We start from the raw sequence: 20,983 nt of genomic DNA on the forward strand, positions 1-20,983 counted from the left end.
CGTTTGAGCGACGCCGGTCTACAACTGAATCTAAAGAAGTGCCGATTTGCAGCACGGCAGCTGACAATACTCGGTTACGTCGTGTCCAAGGACGGTATTCTTCCCGATCCAGCCAAGCTTCGGGCCGTGACCGAGTTCCCCAAACCTACGTCCGTCAAGGAACTGCGTAGTTTCGTAGGACTGTGTTCCTACTTTCGGCGCTTCATTCGAAACTTCGCGACCGTCATATCGCCGCTGACGAAGCTCCTCGGAAATAACGGGTCCCTCAATTCATGGTCGTCAGAGTGCGACGACGCTTTCGCGAAGCTCCGTCGTCTGTTGACGTCACCTCCCATACTACGCCACTACGACCCTACGGCCCCTACAGAGGTACACACAGACGCCAGCGGTGTTGGCCTTGGCGCTGTCCTTGCGCAGCGAAAACCAGGGTTCCCTGAATATGTCGTGGCATATGCAAGTCGTTACGCTCACCAAAGCCGAGACCAATTACACCGTCACCGAAAAGGAATGCCTAGCGATCATCTGGGCCCTTACGAAGTTCCGACCTTATTTGTATGGTCGCCCATTTGATGTCATCACCGACCACCATGCACTCTGCTGGTGTCATCATTGAGGATCCATAGGCTGCCTCGCCCGCTGGCACTTCCCTACAGGACTACGATATCCGCGTGCTGTACCGCACGGACGCCAGCATGCTGACGCCGACGCACTCTCCGCGCTCCCCCTTGCCTGACGACAATACCCACAGCTCCAATGTCTCACAATGCTGTTTCTTCCATCGACATTCACACCATCGCATCCGAACAGCGCAAGGATCAATGGATCGCTTCACTGATAGACTTGCTCACTGATCCCTCGGCAACACCCATCCACTCGCGCGAGCTGCGTCGTCAAGCCCACCATTTCGCCATTCGCGACGACCTCCTCCACCGACGCAATTACAATGACGACTGCCGCCAGTGGCTACTAGTACTACCCCGCAGTCTGCGTTCTGAATATGCGAGTCGTTCCACTCTGATCCGCAGTGTGCACACTCTGGGGTATCAAAAACCTACCACCGCATTCAACCAACGGTTACTTTTGGCGAGGCATGTACCGCTACGTGCAGAAGTTCGTTGTCGCTCCTGCATCGATTGTCAGCGCCGCAAAAACTTCAACGCACCAGTCACCAGCAGGTCTGCAACCTTTACCTTGCCCTGACCGGCCGTTTGGCGTGTTGGCATCGACTTGTATGGGCCACTCCCTCTGACTTCGGCTGGTAACCGCTGGGCCATCGTCGCTGTAGACCACCTTACGCGATACGCTGAAACTGCCCGCCCTCCCAGCGGCTACAGCGCGCGATGTTGCCTCCTTTCTGCTCCGCCGGTTCATGCTGCGCCACGGTCCACCCCTGGAGCTGCTCAGCGATCGAGGCTGTGTCTTCCCTGTCGGAAGTCGTCGAAGCCATCCTCAAAGAGTGCAACATTGTTCACCGCAAAACTACTGCTTACCACCCGCAGACGAATGGGCTCACGGAACGCTTTAACCGCACGCTCGGCGACATGCCTCTCGATGTATGTCGCCGCCGATCACACAAATTGGGATTCCATTCTACCTTTCGTCACCTACGCCTACAATACCGCCCCTCAAAGCACCACTGGTTTCTCACCATTTTTCCTATTGTACGGCAGGCAACCCGTCGCACACAATCGACACAATCCTTCCATACAAGCCGGATCGATCTGAGGTGTGCGCCTATTTCTGCCACAGCCAGACTTGCTGAGGAGTGTCGCGAGCTTGCGAAGATCTTTACTACGCACGACCAAGAGCGGCAGAAAAAGCATCAGCGGTGTGAGACCAACACTTCTGCACCCCGTTGCTACCTGGAGCGCTCGTACGGCTCTCGGTCCCTACCACTGCAACTGGCCTCTCTTCCAAACTGCTGCCCAAATACGAAGGCCCCTACCGTGTCGTCGAACGCACGTCCCCGGTCAACTACCTGATTGAACCCATCGACCCATCTTCCGACATGCGCCGTCGAGGGCGCGACATTGTCAACGTGGAGCGCCTCAAGCCCTACATGAACCGCTCATAGGACCAGCTGCTAGGTCGCCAGACGGCTCCCTTTTCGTACCTGGGGTAATTGTAGAGAAGCACTGGAACCTTGTAATGGGCCGTCCTCTCCAGCGCCTTCTAGTGGGTCGCCCTCTTCGCCTCTTCTCGGAAAGCGCGCCCCTCGTGCTCGTGAGAGTCTGCGCTCCGTCGTGACTGTTGTGCATCATCGCCGTCAATCCAGCCGTCAATAAACGCCTTTACAAGGTTTTCAAAATAAGGGAATTGCGTACCAGGATGAACCTATTCACAAAATCCTTTTTGTTAGACCATTACCCTTTGTATCCCGGTGTCCACATGTGGACAAAACATATCAGTGAAGTGGGATCAGGCTAGCCAACGAATTGCCTTAAAAATCGAGTTGAAATGTTGGCATTACTCCAGCATGTCATAAAAACATCTACATGTGGCAACTTCTGTGAACAAACAGCAGTAAGTGCACACAGAACAATGGCATTCTTCACAGGTAGCCTGAAGATGTCCTATACCTACATTTTTTTTTTGTGGTTCACTGTAAATTCGTAGGAGTTTTTAAACTATTCGGCTTTATTTGAGGAAAGGAAGGGTTGATCTTGTTTTTGTGTGACTTTTGTTGCACTGCGAGCGACCAAAGCTTTGTAAGTTGAGTTGTTCTGCGGTGTCCACATTTGTGGATGCCAGGCATGCCGAGTTCATGCAAGAAGCCAATAGAACACCGCAATGTAGTAGGACCCGCTTCGTTACCGTGCGGCTCTGCACAAAACATTATCTGTAATATAGCTAAAAGCACCTTTTAGAAGTTATTTAGAATTTATTTGCTTTATTCGGGATGTGGATTAAGTGACGAAGACATACCATGCCATAATTTGTGAGCCGACTAGCGGAAGGCAAAGGTTGCAATTTGGAAGCAATGTTGCGATGTTGTCAGTGGAAGCAAATGTTGCGATGTGCCAATAATTAGCGCGTTGAAGCACAGCCACCAACAAGCAAAGGCCTCTTGAACAATGCTACTGCTGATGATGAAAACATTCAGTTTGAACTTAACGAGGAACACATTGGTACTGATGATCAATGATGATAAAGATGATGACGAACACGTTGTGTGGGCCTTGAACCTAAGGATTAAGGCACTGATGAGAAAGTGTTGAATCAGAGCCGTTAGCAAGTGGCCACGTCAACGTTTATGATGACGATATTATTAATGAACGCATTGAACTGATGATCCAGGATATTGCAGCAAAAGGGAGAGGTGGGCTAGTTGGTTGGGGTTCATACTGAACAGCGCAAAAAACGGACACAAAGAAGAGACTGCCACAACACGAGCGCTGACTGACAACTAAATGCTTTATTCAAGCACAAAGAAAGAAAAAGAAAGGAAAGAAACAAGATGCGCGCGCACCCTAAGCACATGACAAGCGAATGCAGGCATACAGCAAATTTAAGTATTGTCCAAGTAAGCCATCTCGCAATCGAGCAACGCAGTCGATTGAGTGCTGACACACGTGTCACCATTCTTGCTGATAGCAAAGGCTATCTCTCTGATTCGAGCCTCATTGTGTCCAAAAACAGTGGTCGTGCGGCAGAACTCCGTTGAGCAGCCACAAGCGGCACTGTGGGCGGCCAAATGCGAATACGGCGCACCCTTGAGACAGCTATGATGCTCGCGCAGGCGAATGTTGAGGCAGCACCCCATTTGCCCCACACACACTTTACCGCACGACATCGGAATTGAGTACACTACATTGCTTTGCAAGGGACGAACTACATGCGGTGTTTTACTGTGCCCGTTCTCCTAGATGACCCACGCGCACCTGAGGACAAGTTATCAATTCCGGCACACAGGGTATTAAGCTATTCTTAGCGGGAAAAGTGACGTCAATGTTAAACTGTCGGCAAATCTTTTAATATGGTGAGAAATGCCATGAATATATGGGATCACCGCTAGTTTTACCCTTTGCTCGTTTGTCACGAGTGGTTTTGCGGGACCATTTCTAACTTTGTTTAAAACTTTTAATGACGCAGAACAATGGCGTCAAGAGGGAAGGCCGCGTGTTTCAGCGCTGAAACTTGAGACGAGGAGGCTAGAGGACATTTGTGGACACAAGAACTTGGTTAGGGCAAGAAAAAATGGTGATTAACAGCGATACCAGATTTCACAATCTGGAAGACTGGAGGAATAGTTAAGCATGGCTTCTGGACCTAGGGCCATTTATTCCCAGCAAACATGTTGCTCATTAACGTCAGAGACAGTTCCCAGAAATTGAATTTTGCTTTCCACAGGACTTTCGCCTGTGAAGGTCAGGCCTAGTCCTTTTTCTTTGAAACATTCACAACATTGATCATCTGATGCATGAAATGTCCTTCTTTGTGACAACAAATAATCGTCTACGTAGCGAAAAATCTTCACCACCATCCATCCAGATCATTGACCAAGACATTGTCCCCCATACAACCTAAAAAAAATGTCACATAAAACCGGGGCTACCGGGACCCTATACAAGTACCGGATCGCTGCACATATACTTGACATTCCATCCAACCACGTTAAGAAGACAAATAAAACGTGAGCAACTCTAGGAAACTGTCGGTACTAATACCGCACTGTGATGAATGTGCTTCATCATTCTGCTCTGTAATACAAGCCTTCACACAAGTCAACAGCTGCGCATGGGGAATAGAATAAAATAGATCAACTACATCTATGCTAAAAGCCATGCACTTTTGGGGATTATCTGTGTTTAAATATTTGACGTCATACAAACCATTGATGAAGAAAGGGTCATTCAGCGGAAAGATGGCTGAGGTGCTTTGAAGAAATCTGGACACTACATATTGCCAGGTGTGACATTCGGTGACGATAACCCGAAATGGCACATCAGTCTTATGGGTTTTGGCTGTGAAAAAGGGTCTCAAGAGAATTTCTTTTATTTTACCAACAGCATTGCTGAGATGCTCCAAACTTAGGTTTTTAAGAAGTGTAATGGCTTGCTTCTTAACCTGCGCAGGCTTAAGCCCTGACAGAACGAAGTTCCTGCTTATTGCACTGTGTGCTTTAAGACCAAACTGTTCTTCGGACATAACCACAAAAAATCCTTCCTTATCCGAAGTAAGTAGCCTGAGGCCGTTTGAAAAAGTGTTTCACCAAAGAGCTGACATACTTCCTCTTTACAGGATTAGCATTGGGTTGGCGACAGCAGAAAACACATTCCTTCAAACAAAAAGAGCTTTCACTTTCAGGAACACAACATGATACAGACCTCGAAAGGCAAAGCTTTTTAACAGGTTTCAATGCTGGTTCCAAGCAGTGTTTCGGGCCTAGTTGCAGGATATGTCGGTAACCGTCGGTAAGCATCATAGCTGTCTCAAGGGTGCGCCGTATTCGCATTTGGCCGCCCACAGTGCCGCTTGTGGCTGCTCACCGGAGTTCTGCCGCACGACCGCTGTTTTTGGACACAGTGAGGCTCGAATCAGAGAGATAGCCTTTGCTATCAGCAAAAATGGTGACACGTGTGTCAGCACTCCATCGACTGCGTTGCTCGATTGTGAGATGGCTTACTTGGACAACACTTAATTTTGCTGTATGCCTGCATTCCCTTGTCATGTGCTTAGGTTGCGCGCGCATCTCTGTTTCTTTCCTTTCTTTTTCTTTTCTTTGTGCTTGAATAAAGCATTTAGTTGTCAGTCAGCGCTCGTGTTGTGCAGTCTCTTCTTTGTGTCTCGTTTTTTGTGCTGTTCAATATGAAGGATCCAGGATATGGTAAGTAGTGATGGTGGTCATGGTCAATGCGTTGAAACAGAGCCATTGGCAAGAAAACTTCTCATGTACAATAAAGAAGGATGATGGACCCAGTGTAACTGGTGTTCCAAGCGTCTACATATGTGGACACTTGTTTTCTCCTAGAACTGAAGCTAAATTTTCCAGGTTCTTGGTTTATTCCCATTTTCATATGTATTGCAATTGCACATACGCAAAAAAATAATTATGTGCACAACTGAATTGGCCTTGGAATACAAAGGCTTAAAGAGTGGAACCAGTTGCTTCAAACGCAAGAGTGCAGTAAAAAATGAAGATTTCTTTATGTCAGTGCTGTAACCACCTCCCCTTGCTGTAGAACCTTCGGGCAATGCAAGCTAGGCTCGGAAAAGGAATAAGAAATGCGTACACGCTGAAACAATGAGGGAAACAACAAGAAACCCTTGTATCTGTCAGAAAGCACCGAATGGCTTTGAGCACTTCCTACGCACTTGCCAATGCACGGCATTGCTCCTCACAGTGTATTATTTTTTGGTAATGAACAGCAGTGTTAATCCAGAAAACTCACAAAAGGGAACATACATCCTGCCATGGTGGCCATTTTGTTTTCATTTTTATTGATATAAAATTAAAATCATGCTTTCAAATAAAACTAAAAAAACGCCAGGCCTGCGCGGATAGCGCAGCACAGTCACAGCGAAAGCTGGAAAAGTGGCATTTCTAGAGCCCGTTATAAACTCTCTTGTGGCTACTATTACAAGTACACTAGCAACGTACCCACTACTACTACACCACAAATCACAATTTTTGTGAAGTTGGAAAGCACCCACCGCGACATTATTCGTCGTTCTGCGGAGAAGCAAGGTACCATCTGTAAGGCATCATGTGCACTTTGTTGATGCGACAGTTGATGACGACGAAGAATTCTGGCTGAGCCCTTTGTAATGGGTTGGAAGCTTTAAAAGAACCACTAGTTACGTAAATCGCATTGTGTGACGCCCGGTCGTTATTGAACTCACCTGCCACACTTTATAACGTACATTAACGTGAGAAAGAGAGAGAGAGAGAGAGCGAATTAACTTTATTGAGACCCTGAGGAAATGCATCACGGGAGTCTTATGGGCTTCCTTGGCAACCAATAGAAGCGAGGAACCCACTACGCTATAAATCATCATAATTTTTGTGAAGGGAAGCAGCTACCATGCAATTTTTCGTCGTTCTGCGGAGAACCGTGGTACCTGCTCAATACCTGTAAGGCATTATGTTCACTTTGTTGATGCTGTGGCTGATGACGAAGAATTAATGGCAGATCTCTTTGCAATGGGTTGAAGCATTCAACAAACCCTCTCATTGCGCAATTCGAGTTGTGTGACGCCTGGTTACAGAATTCGCATTGTGTGACTCCTGGTTGTTATTTTACTCTTCTATAATCGCGGACAACTTTTCTTGGCAATGAAGGGAAGGCTAGAGAGCCGAACTACTCGTGTTCTACCGCTGAAGATTATAGTCCTACAATTGCGTCCGTGTTTTATGCGTGAGAATAAAAAAACAACATTGCTTTATTTTCCACTGGGCGCTGTTTGAAGAGAGGGTCAGCGCGCACCAAGGAGATATTTATATTTGTTTTCCTTTATGCAGTGTCATTTCGCGTTTTTGCACCTGTGAAAACGTCGCACCTTTTACGTGCACCTCACATTCAAAATGGCGTCTTCGTCTTCAGGTGAGCGCTCGTCATCCTCCAGCTTTCCCGACGACTCGCCGAGGGAGCTTGTGACGAATTTCACTAACAAATGGCTGTGTAAGCCTGTGACGGCCACTCGAATAATCAAATGGCCATCACCGAAGGTACGGAAATTCACAAACCAAAAGTAAATTCGAAACGGGTGCCGAACCGGACTACTTCACGGAGCACATGTGCAGTAGCTCCACCCCGTAGCCTTCCCTTCATTGCCAAGAAAAGTTGTTCGCGAGTATACCACGCTACATTACATATGTTAATGTGGTTCCTTCCCGACATCAAGCCTGTAAAGGGTCTTTTTGCAAAGCATTTTCATGCAGCGGCATGGCTCTGAGGTAGAACACTGGGCTCTCACGCATAGGGCCCAGGTTCTAACTTCGTTCCATCCCAGATATTTTTTCTTATTTCGTTTTTTTTTCTTATTTCGAGTGACAGTGGTTACGGACACCGGCGGCGGACAACTAGGGCGCTAAAAACGGCCCTTGTTGTGATCTTATAACAGCTTTTGCTGTAAAAACAAAACGAGCATGGGTTCCCAGCTCGTGTAATTGCATTGCTCTACTGAGTCTCCTCCGAAAGCAGTCGAGCGGCAGTTGCGATTTCAATGGTCTCAAAAAGCTGAGGGGCATTGAACACAGGCCTACACACTACAAAATAAACAAGCATTAACAAAAAAAGTTGAATGCACTATACCTAACTGTCAAGCAATTCAAATATATGTCGTTTGAAAAAGAAATCATTGTCGTTACAGTCATTAGTGCCTCAAACTAATTCTCTACAAAACACTTATTCGCCCTAAACTAGAATATGCAGCCTCAGTTTGGGACCCCAGTCAGCACAAATTAATTGATTTAGTAGAAAAGATTCAAAACAATTCCACACGATTCATTTCATCTAACTATAACAGTACGGCTAGCATCAGTTTAATGAAAACTAATCTGGGATTACCATCTTTAGCCTCACGATGTAAAAACGCGCGCCTCTCTCTCTTTCACAGGATGTATCATCACCCCTTTTACGACACCAACTCCTTTCGGCACCACATTACATGTCATCTCGCATTGATCACCAACACAAAGTCGGCACTCCATCTTGTAGGTCCTGCTCTTTCCTTCACTCATTTGTATCACACACAAGTGATGAGTGGAATCACCTTCCTGAAGATGTTGTCACCATCAAGGAAACTAACCAATTTAAAGGAGCTGTACGCGATATCTGTATCTAAGCTTTTTTTGTTTCTTTTTAAACTTGGCACCATCATTATTATTTATATCAAGTGTATATATCTTCACTGATACATCAAATTTTGACTTTTGTTAATAATGAATGCATCACGTATTCTGTTTTCTTTTTGTGCCGCTCTAATTTGTGTAACTACTTGTAATGTTTTCGAGTTTTATTTATGAATTGTTGTGAGTTCTTTTTTTTTCTTCTCCACTAATATTGTGTAATTTCTTGTGACCTGTTTCTGAGCTATTTCCAATTTTCCGTATTTTTGCCCCACCCCCTCTGTAATGCCATTCGCCCTGAGGGGTATTCTAAATAAATAAATAAATAAATCTTAAGAAGGGACAATTGCAAGTAGTGTCCCCCCAGCCTGAACAAAAGGGGGGTGACTTTCTAGCGATTTACGCCAGTGGTAATGAAATCAAATACTGCAGGCTCTCATTAAACGAAACCTGAAGGCACCAGGTGTAAACTTGGTGTAAACTTGGCCCCTATCCTGGCTCTTCCTGAAGGGACCAGGAAAACATTTTCCATTTAACAGGAGTTCCATTTACTGAGAGATGAACTCGGTTGAAGCACTCAGTTACGAAACCAATCACATTTAAGGCAGTTGTTCCATTTAGGCCCCAGTTCTGAGTAAGAGATTTCCGCTTATTGAGAGTCCACTGTAATTGTGTTTTTGGTCAATATGCCCTTCCATACCCCCGGCAATGCATTCACTTGCCTAATCCCACTTAGGTAATGTTTTGTTGACGTATGTGCACGCTGGGATAGGTGCTGCAGATAATTTCGTTTATCGCCTATTATTTTCCCAAGTAGCCTGGGACTAGTCCTGCATGAACTTTGCCTGTATTTTAAGGTGATTTTAGGCATATGTCACCATTCCCCCTCATCATGCTCAACTTTCACTGACAAATGGCATGACGACCTTAACATGATTACTGTATGTTTTCCCAACATTCCTACCCTCTAAGCTGGCAATTTCAACTACCCCACTACTGTGTGGAATAGTACAATGCCTTATCTTAGCCCTTTTTGGACTGAGTGTAACAAGTTGTTAGTGACTCGTTTAGATTTCACAGCTTGTCTCTGAACCTACTTCAACGACATGCAGTATTTTGGATTAGATTTTGCGCCGGTCGCAAAATCGCCATCGGCAGCGCGCCGGTGTTTCCACCTTCGGCGGCGGCACATGAACGGCACGGGTTCATCGGATCGGCAGCGGCGCGGCGCACGGGGGGAGGGGGATAGATTTGAGAGTTCGTGGGGAGAAAAATTTGTCCCTTGAAGTTAGAAAAAACTGTTTCAAAGAAAAAGCGAAGCTTAAATGCAATAAAAATATGTCGTAATGTTGTATAACTATGGCTAGTAGCTAACTTTTTAAAAGTCACTCTGACAGAAAGTTCGACAAAATGCCGCATGCATGTGATGTTGCCGGATGTCCAAAAGGTGCACGCCGCCAGTGCACGCCAGTGTGCAGTAAAGGCAGGCAACGTTGGGCACAGCAACAGTGACGTCAGAAAGACCAATTTCGGGCGGGTGGTTTGAAGTGCGCTAATGCGATGCGGACCACTAAAACATGATTTTATTTCAAAATAAGCACTTCCTTGGCACAAAAGTAGCACTATGAGGCTTCTGGACATCTATTTCAACAATCAGCGTCGACTTAATATTTGCCTTTAGTGTAGCGGCATTATCCTACCTAGAGGGGCATCCAATAGGGGGCACTCCATAATTCCTCGCCCCCAATACAGATACAAGACACTTGCAGAATAAATGTATCAGATACGATAAGATACATCAATACATTAGCTAATTATAATAATACACATAATAATTGTTGGGGTTTAACGTCCCAAACCACGGTATGATTGCGAGAGGCAGCCGTAGGTGGAGGCCTCCGGAAATTTCGACCACCTGGGGTTCTTTACTGGGCCCCTTAATCTAAGCACACGGGTGGGTCTCAAGCATTTTTGCCTCCATCGAAAATGCAGCCACCGCAGCTGGGATTCGATCCTGCAACCTGCGAATCAGCAGTCGAGCACCATAACCACTAGACCACCGTGACGGGTGTTAGCTAATTATAGTTGCATTCTTGTTGCTGTTACAAGTTAACAGTTTGCTTCCAAACTTTTCCTACGACATTCCTGGTTACATTTTGTGCTTGCTGAAGACCATACTAACAGCAACGATTGGTGGGCTTTTGCGTGCCAAAATCCGAGCAGTGACAACACGAATGGGGACAGATGGAAGACGACTGCATGCATTGGGGTTGTCCCTCTGTTCTCGTTATTGTTTTTTAGAGCATGAGAAACAACGAGCCTCATCTTTCGCTTCCACAGGTAGGCCTCCTTCATTTGGAACATCCTCTACTAACATGTGAAACTTTTGCTGCAATACGGCTATTGCAAAAATGGTGAAGTGTGCACCATAACGCACAAGAACAAGTTTGTTGACTGCGTGAACAAGGTCGTATATAGATTACCTATGACGTGGCGTGTTTATGTGGGCCAAACTGGCAGATGTGTGAACACAAGATTAAGGGAACACATGAACAGCCTAAAAGGACGTCCCCACGCACACCTAGCATTGCACTGTAACAAATGTGAGTGCAACCCCAGCATTGATAATACCGTCACTCTGTTTACTCATCAGAGCCAGACATCTAGAGAAATTGCTGAAGCTTTTTTCATTTCCCAGCACAAGGATGATTGCATTAGTCATCCTTCAATAGCTCTATCAGACAAAGAGATACACCTGCTTTCAGCATTTTTGTGAATGTCTTTTTTATGTTGTTTTAGCGATGTGCGCTAAGGCATTAGCAGATGTGATTTGCGCAGTTCCGTGTCGATTGAAAGTCTGAGGTGTTTCGATAATAAAATCAGTTGTTAGAAAGCGCTTGTCCTGTGTGTGTCTATGCTTTGTCCCAGTGTCATTTCGCGCTTCATAGTAAGATGAATCTTTTGCTGCATTCTAGCAGCATATCGTGTTGTCATTGTGGTAGAGTGTATGGGGCAGGGAGGATTTAATAACGCAGGTAAAACGTGCCATCAGCAATTTTCATATGCCATGTTTACAAACAGCATATAATGCTCTTTTCCATTCGTAAATGGGGTTACGTTTAACTAAGCACTCGCCTATAGCTTTTGGTTTGTGTAATTTATATTGTACAGGTTGCCACTGTTCTATTAAATAAGAATGTTTATAAACCATTTATAAAGCACACTAGCTAATTTTTGTTTCTATGCATTAGAAAATAACACTAAATGCAGCTCAAAGAACAAAGCACGGGTATTAGACAGCAAAAAATGTGCAACATATTGTCACCAGCCTGCCTTATAGGGGATCCTCATGACAATGGCATATTGTGCCTACAAGGTTGGTTCATAGTGTGTATAGTCGTAGGTTCACTACAACAAACTTAGCTAGGTAGTCCTGCATAGCAGGTGATCCACAATGCTATTTCAACAATGGACGAACAGAGAAAACAAAGAAAGAGCACCTTAGTAAATGCTGTTTGCCCATTGGAAAAGTTGTGGCGTCATCCACCTGATGATAATGTGATGTTTTGGGCACAAGGGCCAATGATGGCACAAAAGTGCCGGACATATGCAATGACCAGAGACTGGATTTTAGGCACATGCCCACTTTGTTCCTTGCGCTCCCCTCTTGATACATGAGCATGAGGTTAAGAAGAACTTTTACAGTGGCGCCTGTTATGGCATTTGTACCAAATCACCTACAAATGCTTATTGCCACATGCATTTTATTGGTGGCCGCTTCTCTTGCGCAGCAACTTATCTACAGCAGCACGTCGTTAGGGCGTTGCTCCATCGCTCGCGCACTGGGCATGCATTTGATAAAAGTGCGGGACCACGTCATTGGCTGAGGTGCACGATACGGCGCATTCGTGTTTGTGTGTTTGGCATCGTGCGGTTATAAGATACTGCATCGGCGAGAGTATAGGCATTCCTTGCGCCGACGTTGGACCACATCGCTTCGCTGCCGCTGAATAGCTTTTTTGACGGAAGTTTTCTTATGGGCACAAGTTCGCCCAAATAAAGTTGGTGTTTTTTTAAATCGCCTTGTCCCCGTGCTTACGGGCAAAGACCGTCACCTCAACGTGACACTATTTTCAATATCAGTGCGCCCCCTCTTGATATGATCAGGAGGTTAAGAACTTTAGAGTGGCTATAAATGCCTGTTTCGGCATGTGTACCAAAACACCTACAAATGCCTATTTTCAAATATTTCAAAATCAGTGCCCCTATGAATCAGTGCCCCTATGAATCAGTGCCCCTATGAATCAGTGCCCCTTCAGGCTTGACAGTTCAATCGATGAAGAATCACAGCAAATATTGGCGTGTTCGCGGCCATTCTCAACGCATTCACATTAACCATGGAACTCCCCAGTGACGGTTGCTTAAGGTTTTTAGACCTGGTGCTGCATGTTGGGGGACTGCACACTTGCTGGAATACGCACCGAGGTCACAGAAGGGCCTTCTTCCGTTCAGCTCGGCACATACTAAGCTTGTGAAGCGCGGAGTTGCCTTGGGTGTTCTCAGAGGTGCTCTGAGGAGGTCCTGCCCTCACCAAGTGCAAAGAACCTTTAGCGCCCAGGTCGAGCGACTGAAACGCGCCGGCTACCCGACTGAATTACTCAGTGCCTTGGCGGCAATTCTACTGAGTGAGATTTCAAAACGTGGTACCAGGACACGCCCAACACAGGAGAGACAGAAAATTTCTGTCATCCCTTACGTACACGGTGAGCCATGCGCTCAAGAAGATGTTGGCAAGGCAGGCGTGAAACTCGTTTTCTCGGCTCCTCGTAAACTCGGCCGCCTTTGCAAGAAAGTCAACGTCGACAATACCAAGGAGGCATGTGTCAAGAAACACAGGACGCAGTACGTCGAGTGTGTGAGCAACGTAGTGTACGACATTCCATTGTCCTGGGTCTGTCCTATACTGGAAAACCGTCGCTGTTTGAACGACCGCCTGAGAGAGCACGCAAATAATCTCAGGACTTCAACGAGCAGCACCTTGGCAGCCCATTGCTCCTTGTGCGGCTGCGCCCCGCTTTCATGAATGCAAGATACTCAAGATATCGTAACAAGACAGAGCGCGAAATTAACGAGGCTTTTCATATCAAGACGAAAGGGGACATGAGCGTTAGTGAGCCTTCACTCGCCCTCCTGGAAAAAGAGATAATGTTTTTGAGCAGTTAACTTGTACTTTTGACTCGTGACAGATTCGTTTTTTGCCTTTCACTATGTTGTGCACGTGATGGTTCTTGTTTTCTGTTTTCAGCCATATATTCCAGGTGTAATAAATTTACACAGTTGTTCGTCAGCTTGTGTCGTGTGCTCAATCTTTCTCCGTCCCGTTTTTTGCGCTGTTCCCCTCAGCCCCTATGAATACTATTTCGCCTCAAGTTTCGCTTTCGGCTAGAGTTCGAGATCGTTATTCATGTTACCGGGCAACATTGACAGTAACTCTATGGGGTTCAACCTTGTCCTCTAGTTCAATTAACTCCCGGGGAACAACCACTAGTAGATGTGAAGTGGGACGCACCAGCCAGCATTAACAGAACCAGTGTGCTGGTTCTCTTAATAAAATTCAAGCTACGTCTGCGTCAAATATTGCATTTTTTCCAAGAAACACTGCCAATGCGAAAGATCTTCTCGGTAATCACGTTCGAAATCCTCCTTTCTTTCAGGTTCAGCTAACATTCTACTCGACATGAAATTTTCACTACAGTTGAAACCCGCAATAACGAAATCGGCGGGGAAAGCACAAAATTTCGCTCTTGCGGGAATTTCGTTGGCGCGAGAATGCGGCAAAAGACATGGAATTTACAAAACACACATTTTATTTCCAAAAGTCCCTAAGCTTGCTTTGGCGGGCCTTCCATGCAGCAATTTCATGCCTCTCGATCGGAATCTTGTTTGCCACGGCACAAACTCGCCCCATGCACTGGTCAGTGACGGCGGCACTGCGCTGTCACCAGTACCGTCAAGTGCGCCTATAGGCGAACCTTCTTCCAGCTCCGCTGGATCAACGCGGATCAGCGCAGAATCATGAACAGCGAGCTGCACGCAACACCGATTTCTTCTGCGATGTCCATTTTTTTCCTACCCTTTTTCACCTCACTTATGATTACAGCCTTATCTTCCGTGATGAACTTCCGCTTTTTTGTTGGAGGCGACATCTTCGCAGGCAGCGAAATCGGATGAAGCAATCGCAACACACAGTTCACGTTGCACCAAGAGACCAAGCAAACGCTCCACACACGCGACCATGAGCGCGCAAAGCCGACAAAGCCAAGCACAGAGCCAAGCCAACGAACAAAACTCCATGAGGAATGTGGATTTGGCTACGTAGTCCCGCGATTACGAGCAGGTATTTCGGCAAGCCATCATCATCATTGTCCCAGCTTTATGTTTTTTTTTGTAAACAATGATGGCGGCTGCTTCTCAAATGCGCTGTAGCGATAGTTTTGCACAATTTAAGTGTAGCATGAATGCTTTCAGCAGTTTTCGAATGTAGTTAATGTTGCGAGAGTAGATTATTTCCGCATTCATGTTCAAAAAATTTCGTATGAGGGCGCGGTATGAATATCTTTCGTAGTCGCGAGTTACGAAATGCATTGTCTCCTATGGGCGTTCGCCGGTGCTCCGAAATATTTCGTTGCGGTGAGAATTTCGTTCCCTCGGGATTTCGTTATCGCGGTTTCGACTGTATATTCATTGCAATTGGGAGGGTCCTCACCAATCAACAAGTAATTATGCGTAGTATAGGTACGACCCATTTTTAAGCAAGACAGCACTTCTCCAGGACTGCTGCTGATGGCCAGTTATGCAAGTAAAGTTTAATTAAATGAAGTTTGCATGAAGATTCCTTACCCCCCACACAATCTCCCAATAACTTCCGAGTTCCCTGCAGAGGAGCTTCAAATCTGTAATGGGCACAGCTAAGGACGCGTCACCACCATTCTTCTGTGTACACGTAGCAAGTTCATCAGCAATGACATGCCGGCAAGTGTACGGAAATACATCCCTCGTAGGCACACCAGTCACATGCGCACTGGTGCAAGCCGTTTTTCAATAACTCTCTCGATCATGGGGTTGCAGTTCCTGACATCTTTTACCGAGGGCACTTGTCATTTCATTGTTGCCTGAAGTTCTGCGCTGCTAATCCTGAAGGACCAGCAAGGTCACGTGCCTTTGCTTGCCCCCATTTTCCCAACAGGGCTCCTGAATTATCTTCAATCAGTCGTGTGACAGTAGCAGCAATGGAAGCAATGTTCCTATTAGTAAGGAAAGCCAAGCTAGGTGGTACGAACACATTGTGAAATCGCGCAAAAACACACAAGGACACAGGCGTCCAGTGCCTGTGTCATCTCGCTTGCCAGTGTCCTTGTGTGTTTTTGCGCTATTCCATCATGCGTTCCTTCTAGGTGGTCAAGTTTGCAGCGATATGTACTACTCTTAGAGATAATACGTCTCTACTAAGGCATATATTTTAACTTTAGATGAACCTGTTACCTAGGGCAGCAATATATTTCGTGCAACATGTTGAGAAGCCATTTTTTGAAGCATAAAGAAAGTAAAAAGGTTTTCTGTGAGCACTGGCAGGCTTGATTTTTCTGAAGCTTTGATATTCCACATAACAAGTATAACGAAGAAACTCACCTAACAAGTATAACTATGAAATTAATTACTGACATTTTCTAATTATTGTTACCATTGTCCCGCATATTCCGGAAATACATACTGATACCCCACGTACCGAATGCATTATGATACAGACACAAGATACCAAATGAGTATCAAGATAGTGTCCAAGATACGTGTATATTCGATATTGCCCAGCCCTGCTTGAGCATAGCGCTGTCTTCGATGAAAGTTGGCATACAGTAGCAAATGTTAGGGTGACGTAGAAGTAAGTACTGTCCAATATTTCTAGGTCACTCTACTCACGGATGCATCAACCCACTGCCGACTTTTGTCGCAGCGCGACTCCCAAAGCAGCGGGCGTGCGTGCATGGTACGCGTTGAAATGAACTCGAAATGAAGAGATCCTGCGCACGCTTATCTTTACACAAAATTAATAACTTTTTTGAAATCCTCCAGCTAGACTACGCATCAAATCAAGAAGCAGGACAAGTTACACTGGCCAAGCGAAACATCGGCATTATTGACCGCGGTTGCCGTCCATTACAATTGAGCAGCATTTCAATAATTTTTGTCAATACATCTGTAACACATGCGCACATGGCGCGGGAGTGTCATCGAAGTGGTTTTCAATCGCAACCGAATGAGCTGTTGTCATACGCAGTCGCATCCCAGCATGCGACTGCCTTCAAGGACACCAGCGGCGAGGGCTGGACAAACCACGAAACTATCCACGAGCATGAATGCACAATACAGGTCCTGCTACTTCCGTGAAAGACGTACAGCAACAAAACAAAAATCTTGATGCACCGTGGGCTGCTTCCGAAAAAAAAAAAACCAAAAAGAACGCACACACCAGTACACACCAGCTACGTTGCGTATAGCTAATATAGCTAGTGTAGTGAAGAACGTTTGTCGTGATTCATAGAGGTGTGCGCCTGTGTGCGCCGAGACATCGGCGCGCCGCCGCCGAAGCCAACTGATCGGCGCGCCGCCGCCGCCGCCGTGTTCTACGCTGCAGTGAACTAGATATCTATTCTCGCAGCGCGAAGAGACACGGAACACAAGCGAAGAATAAGTGCACAGGACAAGCGCCAACTTCAAACTAAAGTTTATTTCCTGATCCTCGCCTATTTATCTTATATCACACCACCACATAGTCACCATGGAGAGAACAACTGATACTGCTGCGAATGTCATGACGCCGACTCACTTTAATCATCTCTTATACCTAAAATGATAACAATACTAAAACGCGCAAACCGCGCAGGTCAAACACTGATAACTCGGAAACATCACAATAAGAACACCGCATGCTCAGAATAGAATGTTCCTATTACGCGGCAAGGGTAGCAGCGAGGTTGGCAGAAAGAAAAGCATCTCACACGGGAGTAGGCTCAGTGAAGCCTGGCTAACACATACAGAATCGCTCTTGAGAATTAAAACGCTTCTACAATCTCTCTGGACAGCTTGTTCCGGTTCCGTACATCACCGCCGTGTCACGGCACGGCGGTGATGTACCGCCGTGTCGTGACAAAAAAAAAAAAAAAAAGTCGTTTCAGACAAGAGGGGTTTCTTCGTCGTCATGGAGGAGGGCACCTTCCTAGAAAAGGGAGCGGCAAGCCGTGCACAGAAACTTCCACAAGGTGCGTGACGAGCCAACCAAGGTGAGAGCTCGTGCTGTGGAACTGCTCAAGAAATTGTCGCTTGACAAATTAGCTGCTGGTGTTAAACAAAGCAAACGCTTGTTGATGGAAGTGTTTTTTACGGCTAAGTCCACAAGCCGGAAATTCCGTTTAGATCAATAGTCTCGGAAAGGAACACCTGGTTGGTGTTGGTCTCGGGGTTTCTTCAGAAACATTTAGGGTCTTTGCATGTGAACGATCCGTTCTATATTCCATGTTCCGCGTCTGTTGTAGATTTTTTGGACAAAGACAATCCGGTGGGTTGCGGCGCTTTCAGCATCGATGTCGAGAACATGTACTATTCCATGCCCCAGGACGCCCTCATGTTGAGTGTAAGAGATTGTATATGTACTGATAATGACGAGGTCGCCTTCATGTCCAGGTGCGGTGTATCGGCCGAAGGTTTTTTAGAATTGCTAACTGTCTACCTCCGCTCCACCTTGATCTCATGGGAAGGAGGTGTATACGCGCAGCGATCAGGCGTGTGTATAGGGTCTCGAGTAGCGCCTATCTTGAGTCACATATTTTTGGCCAAGGTGGACAGAGGCATCGACAGCCGTCCTTGGTAGTGTGACACAAAAAATTGTGAGGTATGTCGATGACTACTTGATTTTTGCTCAAACGCAAGATTTTGACCTCAAGATAGCTGAGGTACTAAAGGTTTTTGAAGAGCACGGCCAAGGTTTGTGTTTTTCGTTTGAAACACCCAAAGACAATGTTATACAGTTTCTCGACCTGCGGATTACGCTGGGAGGCTCGCATGTATGCTGGCAATACATGCCTCGGTCTGAAAAAGCCCTGCTGAGCTACAATTCTTCCCATTCGAAGTTGGTTAAGCAAGGTATCGTTCTCTTGCATTCACTCAGCTCTAAAGAAATCTTGCGAACACTTGATGACAGAAAGTATATGAATGGACAGGTGAAAAGGCGTCAGAAGGCTGGGTACCCAGAGTCTATTATTGCCGCGGCCGCCTTCAAATGTTTAAGGACAGTAAAAACGGGAGCACAGAGTACGTCAAGGGTCAAACGGTAGAGAGGAACAGTTTCGCGGTTATACCGTACATCCACGGGTTTTCTCATCGCGTCAAAAAGGTGGCTTCACGTCATGACGTTGACATTGTTTTCACGGCAAAAAACAAGGTGGGAGCCATTTGTCCAAAGTTGCAGAGGCGCATGTGCAGCAAGGAAGATCACAGAACGGCGATCTGTACCGTTAGGCACGGTATGCGGTTCGTTTCGTGCACTCTTAACGTTGTGTACTGCATTCCGTTTTCGTGCGGGCGTAAATATATAGGCCAGACGGGCAGATGTTTGAACATCAGGCTCAGAGAACATTTCAGCTCTCTAAAAGGTTCGCCATACTCGCATCTCGCGATGCACTGTCGGCAGTGCGGGTGTGATCCACTTTTGTCTGACACGGCGGTGATGTACCGGAACCGGAACAAGCTGTCCAGAGAGATTGTAGAAGCGTTTTTAATTCTCAAGAGCGATTCTGTATGTGTTAGCCAGGCTTCACTTAGCCTACTCCCGTGTGAGATGGCTTTTCTTTCGGCCAACCTCGCTGCTACCCTTGCCGCGTAATAGGAACATTCTATTCTGAGCATGCGTGTTCTTATTGTGATGTTTTCGAGTTATCAGTGTTTGACTGCGCGGTTTGGCGCGTTTTAGTATTGTTATCATTTTAGGTATAAGAGATGATTAAAGTGAGTCGGCGTCATGACATTCGCAGCAGTATCAGTTGTTCTCTCCATGGTGACTATGTGGTGGTGTGATAAAAGATAAATAGGCGAGGATCAGGAAATAAACTTTAGTTTGAAGTTGGCGCTTGTCCTGTGCACTTATTCTTCGCTTGTGTCCGTGTCTCTTTGCGCTACCTGCCTTAACATGAGTTCCCACAAACTAGCCCAGTTATCCGTTCTCGCAGCGCGATCGGCGCACCAAAAGAACACCAATTAATTTTTAAATGCGAAGCATTTATTATTTTTTTTCAGTAAATCTACCCTTCTTTGGCACCTTCTGCGCCTTCTGCCACCAGTAAAGTGTCAGTGTGGGAGCACTGCCGCTCCGTGTGTGTCAGTGTCGGAGCACTGCCGCTCCGTGTGTGTGTACCTCCTTTCGTTTTCGAGCCCTGCGTGGGGCAGTGTTTGTTTCCTGTGCGACGCGCCACCGAAACTTGAGACGTTCGAACTCACGGCTTTTTACGAGCGTATTCCGCGAATTCTGTGTTGAGTGCTGCCTGCAGGGGTGTGGTCCCCGTGGGGACAAAAGGCCCATCTCGACGGAGGAGCCAGGCCGGAGCCCAGGGGCGTAGCCAGAAATTTTTTTCGGGGGGGGGGGTTCAACCATACTTTATGTACGTTCGTGCGTGCGTTTGTATGTGTGCGTGTATATATACGCAAGCAAACCTGAAATATTTCGGGGGGGGGGGGTTTGAACCCCCCCCCCCCTTGGCTACGCCCCTGCCGGAGCCTCCTGGCAAGGCAGTGAGCTTCGAGGCACGAACTGGAACGGACCGCGGGGCAGCCAGAAGAACGACATGTAACCCTTATGTTTTAATACAGTTTGCTTTAAATCTTAAAATGTATTCTTCCTTCATTATTTCCCTGACATGGCGCAGTCGACAGGATAAAACCAGTTAAATTCACGGCATTCTACGTCATTTGCTGCTACAATCACCATGGTCGAAGCCACCGAAAACCCAGCCCGAGCTTACTCAACGACCACGACGGAGGACTTGCTTTTGTCCGAAGACAGACGAGCCCTCAGCGCACTCAAGAAGACGGAGCTTGCCGATGAACTCAAGCTTCGCCGCATTCCTCACACGGGCAGAAAAGACG

At 46.5% G+C, this 20,983-nt stretch overlaps 1 protein-coding gene across 1 annotated transcript in view; it reads right to left on the reverse strand.

The window, feature by feature from the left end:
- Nucleotides 1–17,372, reverse strand: part of LOC119399276 (thioredoxin-like protein 4A) — a 68,681-nt gene extending 51,309 nt beyond the window's left edge. The window contains exon 1 of the mRNA XM_049417631.1: nt 17,231–17,372. The gene's annotated coding sequence lies outside the window, so the exon portion shown is untranslated. The remainder of the gene's footprint in view (nt 1–17,230) is intronic.
- Nucleotides 17,373–20,983: the final 3,611 nt, after the last annotated feature.

Source organism: Rhipicephalus sanguineus, chromosome 7 (genome assembly GCF_013339695.2).
Source record: "Rhipicephalus sanguineus isolate Rsan-2018 chromosome 7, BIME_Rsan_1.4, whole genome shotgun sequence".
Lineage (NCBI taxonomy): Eukaryota > Metazoa > Arthropoda > Arachnida > Ixodida > Ixodidae > Rhipicephalus > Rhipicephalus sanguineus.